This window comes from Cygnus olor, chromosome 1, assembly GCF_009769625.2.
Source record: "Cygnus olor isolate bCygOlo1 chromosome 1, bCygOlo1.pri.v2, whole genome shotgun sequence".
Lineage (NCBI taxonomy): Eukaryota > Metazoa > Chordata > Aves > Anseriformes > Anatidae > Cygnus > Cygnus olor.
In genome coordinates, this window is record NC_049169.1 from 73,144,781 (window position 1) to 73,159,618 (window position 14,838).

Consider the following 14,838-nt stretch of genomic DNA (forward strand, 5'->3'; position numbering starts at 1 on the left):
ACTATATATTTACAGGCTTGAGAAGCACATTCCACATGAAGAGTCACGCATTGACTTCCTAGGTAATCTGAAAAAAATGAAATTGAAAAAGAGAGACAAAAGAGGACCTGGGAGCAAGATACTTTTGCATCCGAGTATCTTAGGAATGTCCCTTCATTTGATGAGCAAATAGTTAATTTGTTTAATAAAGTATTACATACACAGTGCCATAGCTAGGTCTATGGTGCACTTTAAAAGCACAACATCAAAAAATACTGTTAACTTAAGCAGCTGTTCCCTTGGTATTTACATGAACATAACTGTCAGGTCTGCATGGAGAAGTCAGGCTGCCAGAAGCTGCCGAACATGCTTGGACTCCCTGCAGGGTGCTCTTCAGCTAAGTCCAAATGTGTAGTTACAAGCAAACAGTGTGGGCAATTGCAGAGGTGGACTAAGAACAGCCTTGGACCCCATGCTTAACTGTCAGACCAGGCTGCCATTGGTACACCTCACTGCCTCTGATTTTAATGGAAGATAAAAAACCTTGAATGTGAAATGAAAGTGAACTAATATTTTTTCCCAATTAACATCACTGTAGACTTCCACTATGAAGTGATAGAAAATAAGCAAAAGACTCGATTTTGCCTTTCAGAAATGGTTGCCCCATAGCTTCTCCCTAGAAGACAAACTCAGAATGGCTTCTCCTAATGAGCTGGCTATCCAGGATGAACTCAGACAGCCCACGAACAGGGAATTGGTTCTATAGGATTTGTACGATTAACGACTGCCAGCCAGTGGGCTTGAAATGTGAAAATATTAAAACTTTCTGCCCAGCATTAACACAGATATGCTAGACTTTATACCATAGTAAATGCACTCTTCTACCCATCAAATTTCTGACAATAGTCTTCTTTCATGAACTCAAAACCAAGCTTTGTAAATATTATAACAGATTACTTTTGCTTACTTTTTATCAAAACTATATGACTAAGAACTAATTCTCAGCAGTGTGGGGTACCTACACTTCCAGTTAATATAAACAAGAGCTCATGACTACTAAAAACTCTTTCTCGTGGATTTAAACAAATCTTTCTCTTTACAACTCAGATGTATTTCATGCCTTCTCATACTCTTCCTACAACTGGCAATAGAACAGACTCATTTTGTACTCATATTTTTATGGTGTGACTCACACTTATTTTTAAAATCATTATTCAGGTAATGTAGCACAATGTATTCTGGAGATTCTGCAATTAGAGAAAACTGCTACCAATAAGATGTCATTTGAATAACTCTGTATTTGTGCCTTTTGCTTTAATTCATTGACCCTTAGTACTTCCAGCAGTCCCATCTGGGGATTCTAGCTCTCAAGGAAATAATGAGGTTGAAAACTGCATCATTAATGTCATTCTTCTTGGTGATAAAGGAGAAAAAGCTGTGAAGAAAGGGCGAAAAAAAAAAAAAAAAAAAAAACTTTTGTTGTTGTTGTTTGTTTTTTAATTTTGAATTTATTATGCAACAGCTTCAGTCACCTTCCGGTTTACTGACATTTTAGGCAGACCACACTTGCACAGTAAAGCATGATGCCAGTTTTAAGAGACATCTTGTTTCATGGTATCTGCATCTGGATTTTTAGCAATCCATAAAGGAGAAGTGCTCTGAATAGAGGTTTTGGCTGTAACATAAAAAGAGAGGACCCACTTGCAGATGAAATCCCAATTCTTTATAGGTCCAAGAATCTCTTGAGAAAGCAACACTCAGTGAGTGATATTTAAATAATACAGCATTCTAATTGGAAAGTTACTGTGTACTGGGTTTACGTGGCAAGGTTTTGGTAGCAGGGGGCCATAGGGATGGCTTCTGTGAGAAGAATCCAGAAGCTGCCCCATGTTGGGTAAGGGCCCCACTGCTGACCAGAGCTGAGCCAATAAGTGATGTTGTTTTGCGCCTCTGTGAGAGAATATTTAAGACAGAGAAAAAAAAACGTTGCGACACACAGCAGCTGGGAGAGTGAGAGGAGTGAGGAACAGCCTTGCAGGCACCAAAGTCAGTGAAGAAGGAGGGGGAGAGGTGCGCCAGGCACTGGAGCAGAAGTCCCCTGCGGCCTGTGGTGAGGACCATGGTGAAGCAGGCTGTCCCCCTGCAGCCCATGGAGTACCACGGTGGAGCAGGGTTCCACCCTGCAGCCTGTGGAGGAGACCACGGTGGAGCAGGTGGACCTGCACCGACAGAGGCTGCGGCCTGTGGAAGACCCCTGCCAGAGCAGATTCCGGGCCGGACCTGTAGCCCATGGAGAGGAGCCCACGCAGGAGCAGGTGACCTGGCAGGAGCTGCTGCCTGTGGGGGATCCAGGTTGGAGCAGTTCACTCCTGAGGGATGGACCCTGTGGTACGGACCCATATCTGGAGCAGTTCTTGAAGAGCTGCTGCCTGTGGGCAGCCCACGCCAGATCAGTTCAGCAAGGACTGCATCCCATGGGAGGGACCCCACAGCACAGGGGACGAGAGTGACCGAGAAGGAGTGGCAGAGAAGAAGAGCTATAGACTGACCATAACCCCCATTCTCCCATTCCCCTGTGCCGCTCCGGGGGGGGGGGGGGAGGAGGTGGAAGAGGGTGGATGGAGGGGAAGGTGCTTTTGGTTTCATTCCTTTGTTTCTCGCTTCTCCAGCTTGTTAGTAATAGGCAATAAATCTTACTATCTCCCTATGCTGAGTCTGTTTTGCCCGTCACAATAGTTACTGTGCGATCTCCTTGTCCTTATCTCAACCCTTGAGCCCTTTTCATCGTATTCTCCCCGTTCCTCTTTGAGGAGGGGAAGTGAGACAGCGGTTGTGGTGGAGCTCGGCCGCGCACCCGAGTAAAACCACCACATACTGCAAATTCAACTTTTGAATATTGTCCTTTTTTTTTTTTTTTTTTTTAAATTATTTCTGTAACTTTTTTCAAACTTGCAAAGAGTTTGATGCTTCAAAGTTTGTTCCTTAGTAAACTCTTCACCAGCTAGCCCCAAAGCAAACTATATAGGATCCACTATCTTGGTATTTGCAGAAGTCCGAACTTCCAGACTTCAAACCCAAAAGTAGGGTTAAAGGATGGGTTTATTCTCCATAAATGTAATTTTGTTGTAAGAGAAAACATCTAGCTCTATTTTAATAATGTATATGTTCTCTTCTGGTGATGGTATTGTTGGTAGAAAGGGATCAGTAGGGTCTCTTTACTCAAAATCTGAAGGCATCTATTGCTTGGTTGTAGCATTAGCCATGTCCATTAGTCCATTACAGCCATTAGGATGTAACACAGAACAATAATCTTGCCTGTTCACTGTTGTCAGTCATTGAAGACCTCACAGAACTGCAAATCCTGAAGTTCTGGCCAACTTGTACCTAAAAGCATTCTCTATTTTACCCCTATTAATTCACCCTGTGTTTTCAGTTGCACAGTCCTTACACCTCCATTTCTGAACTGTAAGGTGCAGTAAGTTATGTAGCTGTTTTTTTTTTCTGCATTGACAGCAGCTGTATTTTACCAGTAGACCGTGTACATACATCTTCCTTCAAGAGGTATTAGAGACTTCATTAATGCTTAAAAAGGTTTTTTGAAATGTCTTGTTGAAAGACATTATACAAACGCAAAGTATTATTTATATTTGTTATTATTTGAGACCCTTTTTATTCCTTTATGTATTTCTCTAGGATGTTAAATTCAGTCATTTATGGAGTGCTTGGAAAGCTTCTGAACTGTTTGTGACAGGACTGAGAAATGTGTAATGAGAAACCTAAGGGAAAATGGGCTTCATGCAAGAGCAATCCAATTTCCCCTCCAAATAAAATCTATGAGCATCATAACATCAGCTCAGCTACTGCTCACAGTGTAAAATAATTTCATTTGAAATAACCCTTTTCTTCAGTCCTTCCATGTGAGCTGTCTCTTCTGTCACAGTAATAGATTAACAATGATAATCCTAATGACAGGTGCCACCCATGGCAGCAAGACCTGAGCTTTGGCTTGTAGGCAGTAGAAAATGAATTTTGATACAGAACAACATCTGAGCATGGCACTGGCTGAGGTAAATTGAAGTGACTAAACTGTATCGATTAGAATCAGTCTGAAAGTTTCATGTTTTCCAGGGGAAAAACAAAGAAGAAAGACAGTTTGGGATATTGGAAACTTTCTTTCTTGTTAGTACACCTTTTGTGTTCAGGGCAGTTCAGCACCTGTTTGGCCCGTTTTAAAACTACTGGATGAAGTTCTTAAGGTGTCTCTCGAAGAAGCAGTGCAATTGAGGGAATTGAAATGTTAACATTGGGCTGGATTACATTCTGAGGTATATGCTCTCAGCTGTAGCATGGAACAAAATGGTGATAAAACATAAAGAGTTAAATATTTAGCTAGAAAATGCAATGAGTACAATACTGGTGACCATTTCTGCAGTACAGTCCATGTCCTCTTGGGTCGTGTTTTCATGGGAAACTACTGTGGAATACACAAAAGTCTGAATGTATGGTGCAAGAGATATGGTGCACAAATTTTTCTTCTCACAACAGTTACATGAACCTTCTGTGTGTTTTTTTTTCTTTCTTTCTTTGTTTAATTTCTGTTGGAGTAGGAATAAGTTTACCAAATTAACCTGCATAAAAGCACCCCTGTGATATGAAAATAAAAGCAGGGAGCTAAGGTGAAATGGCTACTCTGCAGCCACCCTTACTGCATACAGACAGGCCGAAACAACTTTACATTTTGAATTAGGTTCCTAAATCCTCCATTCAAATTCAGGTACCCTGCATCAAGATGTATTTAGGCAAAAGCCTAAGTATCTTAAACATTTCTCCCTGACATATATATGTCCTATAGGTTCTTCGATAATCGGATCATAGTCAGCGCACCATAATACAACTTCAGGGTTCAAACTGTATTTTCCTATTTCTTGAAAATGTTGATAAAATCCTGAAATATAAAATCTCTCTTCTGGGAGGCTGTCAGTCCCCTGACACTCCATCCAGGTACCACACCGAGCCTGTATCCTGACCTCTCTTTCTAGAGCAGAGCATGTTCCGTGCGATCTGAACCCAGGCATGGCCACAGGTCAGCAGCATGGTAGCTCAGAGGAGGAGGCAAAGGAGCAATGCACATCTGCAGCACACTGTACAAAACCTTGTGCCAGCCTCCACTCCTGGCTGCCTCAAGTGACTGTAGACGCTAGAAGTAGGGAAGGGGTTAAAGCTAATGCCTTTCTGTCATTCAGGTCAGTCCTTTTACAGTCAAGCCAGGCTTCAGGCTTCGTAAATTCAAATTTCCCTTCATACTAGGCAAGGGAAAAAGACAAGGTGATACATCTTTAAGAACTGAAGATGAGATCATCTTCTTTTTATAGAAAATGAAATCATCCAAAAGCTGCACAGCAGCAGGCTGAGTGCATTTCTCAAACTGCATGGAAAGGGCACTATCTGGGAGTTTCTTTCCAAATGAAAAGGGAGCACATATCCAGCCAGAACTTGTCTTGAAATATGACTCCTAGACACTGCCTTTATTTCTTAGAGAGATTTGACGTTTTGGCTGGTTTTATGTTATTTCTTCTGCAGTCATTTAATTCCGTCTGCGCAGTCATGACAGTGAAAAACAGGTCTTTCTTTTTCCACTGGGTATGACTGAGAAATCATGAGAGCACTTTGAATCTCATCTCGGAAAAGAAGCATCTGTTGCAGTTATAGAGCTATTCTTAGACATCAAAATAAAGCAATAAAACCCATGTAAGAAAGCACCCCACCCTAATATTTCCATGATCAAAGGTTCCATAAGAAAAAGGAGTGAACATTATGTGTAAAAAGACCTTGCCCCCATGCAAGCACATAGAAACTGATGTACAGACACAAACGCAGATGCACTGACACAGCCTGAGTCATTACTGGATCGAGCATGGCCAGGCAGAGGGCACAAGTGGGATTCCTGAAATACTGATGGAAATGTCACGGGTCACGTTTGCAGCTTTGGCTTGTCCCATACAAAAACTTGGAAAAGGTATTCTTAAATTAGTGTATCTATAAATCAAAGCGATGCCTATGTCTAACCTTGTGTTTTGAAAGCTGAGCGATGTCACATTTTCTTCTCAACTGTTCTGTGCCTTGCATTGCTCAGCGCAAGTCACACTAGGGTCAGCTTTTCTTGTGATTTCTAATTTTAGCAAAGACTTAATAGCTTCATGGAAGAAACAAATCTGTTGTGAGATTTGTCTTTGACTGGTTCTATACACTGTAGCTTTGTCTGGCAGAGAAGAAACAGTCCATAAAACTTTGTGAAAACTCACAAAGAGGTGATTTCACCAAAGTCATCGGTGCTGGCCTGGGGTCAGGCCTAGCTCCTCAGACTGTCAGTCTGGGTCACCAGCCTCTGGAGCTTCCATTGCCAGTTCAGAAAGCAGAGTTCAAATAGGATTTTAGCACAAAGTGTAAGCAGGACCTGAAGGGTGGGGAGGGGAATGAAAAATGCTGATGGTCTGTTGAGGGTCATTACTTGCAATAACAGGGCAAGGAGGCAAAGTATTGCTCTGGCACTTAATGTCTTGGGCTTGATCCCATCTTTCTCTGTCACAGATGGCGCAGAGAAAGTAAGATGTCAGTGTAGGGCAATGACTATCAGGAAATGTTTCTCTTGGTCATTAATGAGCTTAGACTGTGACAATAAAAAACACAGTACAAGGGTATACACCAGGCTGCTGGATTGTCTTACAGACAGCAAGGAAATCAGTACAGCTCCAGGCCAGAAGCCCCATTCTGCCATGACCTGTACCCTGTGGGAGAGAAGGAAGCACCACGAAGTGCAGCTGTCCTTGGCCACCCCGCAGCACTGTCGGCTGCCAGCCAGCCAGGAGGGGAGAGCTGCCTGCGACAAGTGCATCAGCAAGCAGGAAGGGAGAGTTGTACAAACCACTTTGTTGATCGGAAAGCGCTCCACAAACCAGGCCCTGCACAATCTTCTGGGGGAAATGGAAAGCAAGGGACTGGTTGACAGAAATAGAATGACTTGGGTTGGAAGGGACCTTAAAGATCATCTAGTTCCAACCTCCCTGCCTTGGGCAGGGATGCCACCCACTAGATCAGGTTTGCCAGGGACCCATCCAACCCGGTCTTGAACACCTCCAGGGATGGGGCATCCACAACTTCTCTGGGCAACCTGTTCCAGTGCCTCACCACCCTCAGAGTAAAGAACTTCTTCCTAACATCCAATCTAAATTTTCAGTTTAAAAACCTCTTTCAGTTTAAAACCATTCCACCTTTCAGTTTAAAACCATTCCACCTTGTCCTATCATTATCTACACGAGCAAAGAGTCCCTCTCCACCCTTTTTATAAGAACCCTTTATGTATTGAAAGGTTGCAATGAGGTCTCCCTGGAGCCTTCTCTTCTCCAGGCTGACAATCCCCAGCTCTTTCAGCCTTTCTTCATAGGAGAGGTGCTCCAGCCCTCTGATCATCTTTGTGGCCTCATCATCTTTGAAATGACCTCACCTAGCTTTCAAAAACAGTGTGCTTGCTTGTGCGGGTGCATACATACACACTCCGTGGTAGACGTTACTTTGAGTTATTGCTGAATTTTACTATGGTACCAAATGACAAACCATTGCAGTATAGTATTACTGCGTAGAGGGTCCTACTATGAATGACACAGGTCAGAAAACCACAAAAAGAAAATGGTAATTACAGTGCAACGCGAGCTTCATTTCTGAAATACTGTATTGCTTTATAACTGTCCTTTCAGTTTTGACTTTCACAAGACTCAGAAAATCAGCTGTGAAATTTCACTCCACCTTCATTTACAACCAAACCCAAGTACAATGCATGGTATAAAAACCAGATAGTCTATCCAAGATCATTATATTAAAGGTTTATGGTGTTTATTAACACATGGGCATACCCTTAGCAGTTTTAGACTGGCACAGCTCCATTGGTACACAGCCAACAAATCCCAGCTGAGAAGCCAGCCTTCAAAGTCCCGTCCCAAAGACAATCTTAGAAGTTACTATCAATTTAAACAAGGTTTTCTTTCTTCATTCTGTCACTTTTTCTCTATTTTTTATCAAAGGGAAGACCCTAATTTTATGTGTTTTTTTATGAAACAAATGTATGTGGTGTATGTATGTGATGTTCTTACATTTAGTTGCATTTTCTAAGTTTATGTATAACAGGAGAGTGTATTTTAATTGCAAATATATATATAATTTTTCAGATTGCAAAGTTTCACATTGCCATTTCTCCTTGGGCCCTAAAGTCATTCATAGAACAAGATGAATTATGACCAGTAAATGGAATGATTCTGATATCTTCTTGTATCTTCACTGATCATTTACTCACCCTCTGTCTTACCAGGATAAATTCAAACTCATTCTACATGGAAGGAGGGGGTTTAGCAGAACTGCCACCCTGGACTTCTGGAGGGCAGACTTCGGCCCGTTAAGGAGAATGGTTGGCGGAGTCCCTTGGGAGGCAGTCCTGAAGGGCAAGGGAGTCCAGGAAGGCTGGACACTCCTCAAGAAGTAAAGCGTAAAGGCACAGGAGCAGGCTGTCCCCATGTGCTGAAAGATGAGCTGTCGTGGAAGAAGTCTGGCCTGGCTGAACAGAAAGCTGTGCTTAGAGCTCAGGAAGAAAAAGAGGGTTTATGACCTTTGGAAGAAGGGGCGGTCCCCTCAGAAGGACTACAAAGATGTCATGAGGCTGTGCAGGGACAAAATTAGAAGGGCCAAAGCCCAGCTCGAGCTTAATCTGGCTGTTGCTGTTTGAGACACTAGAAAATGTTTTTATAAATGCATAAACAAGAAGAGGACTAAGGAGAATCTCCATCCTTTATTGTATGTGGGGAGCCACAAAGGATGAGGAAAAGGCTGAGGTACTGGATGCCTTCTTTGCCTCAGTCTTTAGCAGCAAGACAAGTTGTTCTCTGGGTACTCAGTTCCCTGAGCTAGTAGAAAGTGACAGGGAGAAGCATGAAGCCTGCATAAAAATATCGAATATCCGAGTTGGAAGGGACCCACAAGCATCATGAAGTCCAACTCCCAGGTCTCATAATTCACAAGGAAATGTTTAACAACCTGCTAAACCACTTAGATGTATGCAAGTCTATGAGACCAGATGGGATCCACCCAAGGGTACTGAGGGAGCTGGGTGAAGTGCTGACCAAGCCGCTCTCCATCATCTATCAGCAGTCCTGGCCATCACGCAAGGTCCCAGTCAACTGGCAGCTAGCAAATGTGACACCCATCTACAAGAAGGGCTGGAATGAGGACCTGGGGAACTACAGGCCTGTCAGTCTGGCCTCAGTGTCAGGAAAGCTTACGGAGCAGATCATCTTGAGTACCATTATGCAGCATGTAGAGGACAACCAGGTGATCAGGCCCAGTCAGCATGGATTTATCAAAGGCAGGTCCTGCCTGGTGAACCTGATCTCCTACAACAAGGTGACTCACCCAGTGGATGAGGGAAAGGCTGTGGACGTGGTCTACCTAGACTTCAGTGAAGCTTTAGACACCATTTTCCACAGCATTCTCCTGAAGAAGCTGGCTGCTCAAGGCTTGGACAGGTGTACGCTTCGTTGGGTTAAAAAACTGGCTGGGTGGCCAAGCTCGAAGAGGCGTGGTGCATGGAGTTGAGGCCAGTCACTAGTGGTGTCCCCCAGGGCTCAGTACTGAGACCAGTTCTCTACAATATTTTTATTAATGAGCTGGATGAGGGGATTGAGTGCACCCTCAGTAAGTTCACAGACAACACCAAGTTAGGCATGAGTGCTGATCTGCCTGAGGGTAGGAAGGATCTGGATAGGCTGGATCAATGGCAAAGGCCAACTGTATGAGGTTCAACAAGGCTAAGTGCTGGGTCCTGCACCTGGGGCACAACAACCCCATGCTGCTCTGCAGGGGGAAGAGTGTCTGGAAAGCTGCCCAGAGGAACGGTACTCAGGGTATTGGTTGATAGCCAACTGAACATGGCCAGAAGGGTGCTCAGGTGGCCAAGAAGGCCTACAGCATCCTGACTTGTATCAGAAATAGTATGGCCAGCACCACTAGGGAAGTGATCATTCCCTGTACTCTGCTCTGGTGAGGCTGCACCTTGAGTACTGTGTCTCAAGTACTGTGTTCAGTTTTGGGCCCCTCAGTACAAAAAGGACATCAAGGTGCTGGAGCGTGCCCAGAGAAGGGCAACAAAGCTGGTGAAGGGTCTAGAAAACAAGTCTTATGAGGAGTGACTGACAGAGCTGGGGTAGTTTAGCTTTGAGACAAGGAGGCTCAGAGGAGACATTGTACTTTACAATTACATATTAGCAAGGTGTATATCAGTCTCTTCTCCTAAGCACTAAGTGATAAGACAAAAGGAAATGGCCTCAAGCTGTGCCAGTGGAGATTTAGGTGGGATAATAGGAAAAATGTCTTCACTGGAAGGGTTTTGAAGCTTTGAAACAGGAAGTAGTTGAGTCACCATCCCTGGCAGTCTCCAAAAAAACACGTAGATGTAGTTCTTAATGACATGGCTTAAATGGTGGACTTGGCAGTGCTAGGTTAAAGGTTGGACCAGATGATCTAGAGGTCTTCTCCAATGTAAATGATTCTATGAATAAACAGCATTCTTACAGACATTCTGAAAGCTTTCATCATAACTGTATCTGATTATTTTAAAAGCAGTGACTGCATTTTCATTCAATTTTCATGTGAGATGGTGATAAATATTCATCTTACCATTGGAAGGCTGAGTCACAGAAAGAATTGGTTAAAAACAATTACACTCATCTTGGGGAACCTAGTGTGAGAGATCAAGAGCTATATATTTTTTTCTCTGCTATCGCATTTTGTGACATTTCATATGTTCCAGGCACAAACAGCATAGACTTACCTGAGTTGGTCTTCAGGATACCATGTAGCAGCTTCAACTGAGAAGTTTTCCTTCCTTGCACTGTAACTCCCCTGCTTCATTTACTACATGCATTACTAGTTTCTGCAACACACAAAGTACAGTGATTATAGACAAGCTAGTTCGCTACACAATCCTAAACCAATTCAAGAGCAGGTCCATGTTGGGGTCAAGTATTAAAGATAGATGTTTAAACTGAAAAAGACTGTTCTCAGGCTGTGCAAATTAAGTGAAGGTTAGCATTGCAGAACTTCTGAGCACTTGTGCTATTTTTTTCCACGCCTTTCTGCCATTCCCAACATTCTACAAGTGTTGACCAAGATGATTTAAAACCATGACCAAGACCCAACAACATGACTACATAGTATTTGTAATCACAAGTCATTATCAAGTTTAGAACATCTCAATATGCAGCAGAGCACTCTACCACTTCACCTGGAAGGATCACCACTGTAGTTGGTGGCCATCCCTCATACAGACATTCCATTGACAGGATAACACTGATCTTTGACAGTAGGTTCAACAGCATTTGTGGGCAGACGGGAACAAAAGGGCTGACAGGAGTGGGACCCGTCTGGAGGGCAATATTCAACTGCAGTCACAGACAGCCCACCTGCTCTCATTCATTCAGCAATCCTGATATAGCTCATTTTGTTCATCTAGCCACCTGACACCAGTACCTTATAATTTGCCATAACAGGCAAAGATAATGTCAATCGCTACATTTGTGATTTCTGTACCTTCCAGTCCAATTTGGTGGTTAGATGGCTCCCTGGCCAGCCTAAGGTCTGGAGCTACTCAAACTGCAATCCACTTTCCAAGGCTTAGAAAAATTGGTGTAGCCTTTTGTGGTGGTTTTACCGTGCTAGGCAGCTGAACACCACAACCACTCTCTCACTCCCCCTCCTTAGATGAGGAGGGGAAGAAGTAAAGGAAAGAACAACTCACGGGTTGAGATAAGGATGATTTAATTAAAGGAAAAAAAATAATTATTAAGAAAAGATTATTATTAATTAAACAATTTAACTAAACAATGTAACTAAACAATTAACAATTTAACTAAAGGGGAAAAAGGAAGGGGGAAAAGGGAGGGGGAAAGGGAAAACGAAACAAAACAAGTAAAGGCTATGTGGAAGTGCAGAGGAAAGAAATTACTCTCTACTTCCCACAAATGAGCGATGCTTGACAACGTCCCTGAAGCAGGGCCTCAACGCACGTAGCCGGTGTTCGGGAGGAGGACAGACGTTTTCACAACGAGAGCCCACCCCTCCCCTCTTCCTCCTTTTTCCACCTTTTATTGCTGAGTGTGACATCATATGGTATGGAATATCCCTTTGGTTGGTTTAGGTCAGCTGCCCTGGTGATGTTTCTTTTCTCACATCTTTGCCCACCCCTAGGGGAGTTAGAGAGAGTCCTGATGCTGTGCCAGCACTGCTCAGCAGCAGACACAACACTGGTGTGATACCATTGCTGTTTTAGCTACGAGTGCAGAGCACAGCACTGTATGGGCTGCTGCAGGGAAAGTTAACATCCCAGCCCGACCCAGTACACCTTTAAAAAAAAAGGCATCACCTTACCTTTGGTGTTATTACCCAAACTGAATAGCTAAAGTTTAAGAGTCATTTACCAGTAGAAAAACACATATATAAACAAGAAACCAGCAGAAGAAAGAAATCTTAAGTTGAATAACACGAAGACAATGAATGAGGATGTATGTGTGCATGTACATGCATGAGTGTTTGACAGATATTTATCTTTTCATTGACTTTTCCTAAAATCAGTCATTCTATAAATTACATTATAACTTTAAGCAACCATTTCAGAGACATTGTGGCACTGCATTAAATAATTGACATTTATTTCTGCTGTCCAACTAAGATAGTGACCGTTCTAAAATTAAAAACCAATATCAATAAAGATATGATACAGAAATGTATGTGGCATCTCACCATTGAACAATTTTAATTCTAAAATGAAAAGCTCTGGCTTTTTTTTCCAAGGTTCATTCTGTTGCACAGAAAAAAAAGAAAAGAAAAAAAAAAAGCCCAGCATGACTAATTTTCTGCCTTAATTATAACAGGCTAGCTGAACTGCTTCAGAGCTACGTACCGTAATTCCTTTAAAGCCATGCCTAGAATGCAGTATGGACGCTATTAGGCAATTATATACCACTCTGGGCTGCTTATCATACCAGTGATACCAGAGCAGGAAGAAAGCCCTTCCTGCACTGCCCACAGGCTAGTCTTACATTACAATATCCTGTTCAGATGCGAGACAAGCGCTGAACCATCACTGGAAGGCAGCCATGGCTTGAATCTGGATACAGATGACAGGGGAGGAGTTCTCACTTCAACCTCAGCACCAGAAGAGCACATTAAATTTCAGTTTTCTTTGAAACAGTATGAAAAGATGGACATTATCCCTTTCAAATGTATTTATTCAGAGAATGCTTGGTCAAGACCTGATCTCATTTGTTGTATATCTTGTCACATTTCAAGTTGTAATTTTATAAGCAGCTAATAAGAGAAAACATGCGGAGCTATCATCCTCTTTAATAAACTAAATGCTGAGTCTGGATTGCTCTTGGTTGTATAGGTCTGGCTACGTTTTTCAGAGAAATGCGTGGCAGAGCAATTTCCAACCTAGCATAAAGTTTGGGTGAACTTGCCCAGGCAGAGTTTCCTGCCAATGCAGCAAAGTCTGGATTAGCTTATTTCAGGCCACTTGTGGTATGTCTGTGCACCATTATACATTGAAGATATACCATGAAATTCTTGGAGCTAAGCCAGATTCAGCACTGCCTTTATATAGCTATGCATTTATTCTACATTGGTTAAATAACAGACATTTTGATTTGTTGCTATTTGTCAACCTTCCATAATGAAAAATTGTGCACAGAGCTGATAAATCATGTTTTGTTTTGTTTTGTTTTTTCAGCTGTATGTGAACCAGAAACCATCATGCTTTCTTTCTCAGCATATAGAAAATTAGTGTTTCCCAAAGAGACAAAATTCAGAGTTCCAGGTTTATTTCCATCAAGTGAATCAAGTATTGATGTCATAAGGAATGTATATTTGAGGAATCTTGTTTATGCACAATCTCAAAGTCTGTAACGGGATATTAGACTTAATGATTTCTTTGAGCAGGAAGAACAAAGGTGTTTCTCCATGTTTTTTTCATGCAGCTTTCTGCTGATTTTCATAGCATCTTTCACATACACTGTGCTATAAAATATGTTAACATTTACTACAATCCACACAACTCAGGACTACCTTCAGCAGACATTTCAGAGTTTGCAATTCTCTACCATGGGGAGGGAAATTTTTCTTCTGTCTTAGTGTATCCATTTATTTTGATCAGGTTTGCTATAACCTTTGCATCAGATTCATCTGTCAGCAGCTATTAGCATCTAATTTATTTCATTATAGTAAAGAAATACATGAATATATTACATCAGATTAAAGAAAAGCATATATCTACTGTACCATTTAAGAACCAAAAATGCATTATTCCATATTTTTGCACACAGGATATTTACTTCTGTAGAAAGTTTCTTGTTATGTCTATAAACCAATAAAAGTCTAAGGGCATATAAGCCCTTCAAAGTTCAACTAGATTTTCAAAAAGGCTGAGAATCAGAGCTTTAGCTGACCAACACCAGCAAATTCTTAAGCTTTTCAGAGTTCAGTGCCAACAAGTAACATGCTTGCCACTACTTCTTCCAGATGAAATTACTGCCAGATATATGGAATATGTATGTATATTTAAAAACTTAGCTTAGCTGTGGGCAGTTACTTTGAATGTCCTAGCCAAACAATAGTTTAAGCAGTGTGCTGGATCTCTGTACTGATGTTAACTTCATGCACTAGTCACAGCAAGTCAAATTTGATTTCCTTCCAAGTTTAGGATGTTGTTTGTCTTACTTGATTTTTCCTTCTCCTTCCACGCCTCTTATTTCTACAGAAATATAC

General features: G+C 42.1%; 1 protein-coding gene across 4 annotated transcripts in view; it reads right to left on the reverse strand.

The window, feature by feature from the left end:
* Positions 1–14,838, reverse strand: part of UPK3A (uroplakin 3A) — a 69,581-nt gene that overhangs the window by 38,305 nt on the left and 16,438 nt on the right. For 2 of the 4 annotated variants that reach the window (XM_040565273.1, XM_040565287.1), the window contains exons 3-4: positions 10,850–10,951; positions 10,696–10,756 (exon numbers count right to left, since the gene is read on the reverse strand). The gene's annotated coding sequence lies outside the window, so the exon portion shown is untranslated. The remainder of the gene's footprint in view (positions 1–10,695; positions 10,757–10,849; positions 10,952–14,838) is intronic. The other 2 variants (XM_040565282.1, XM_040565264.1) reach the window with 1 other exon arrangement.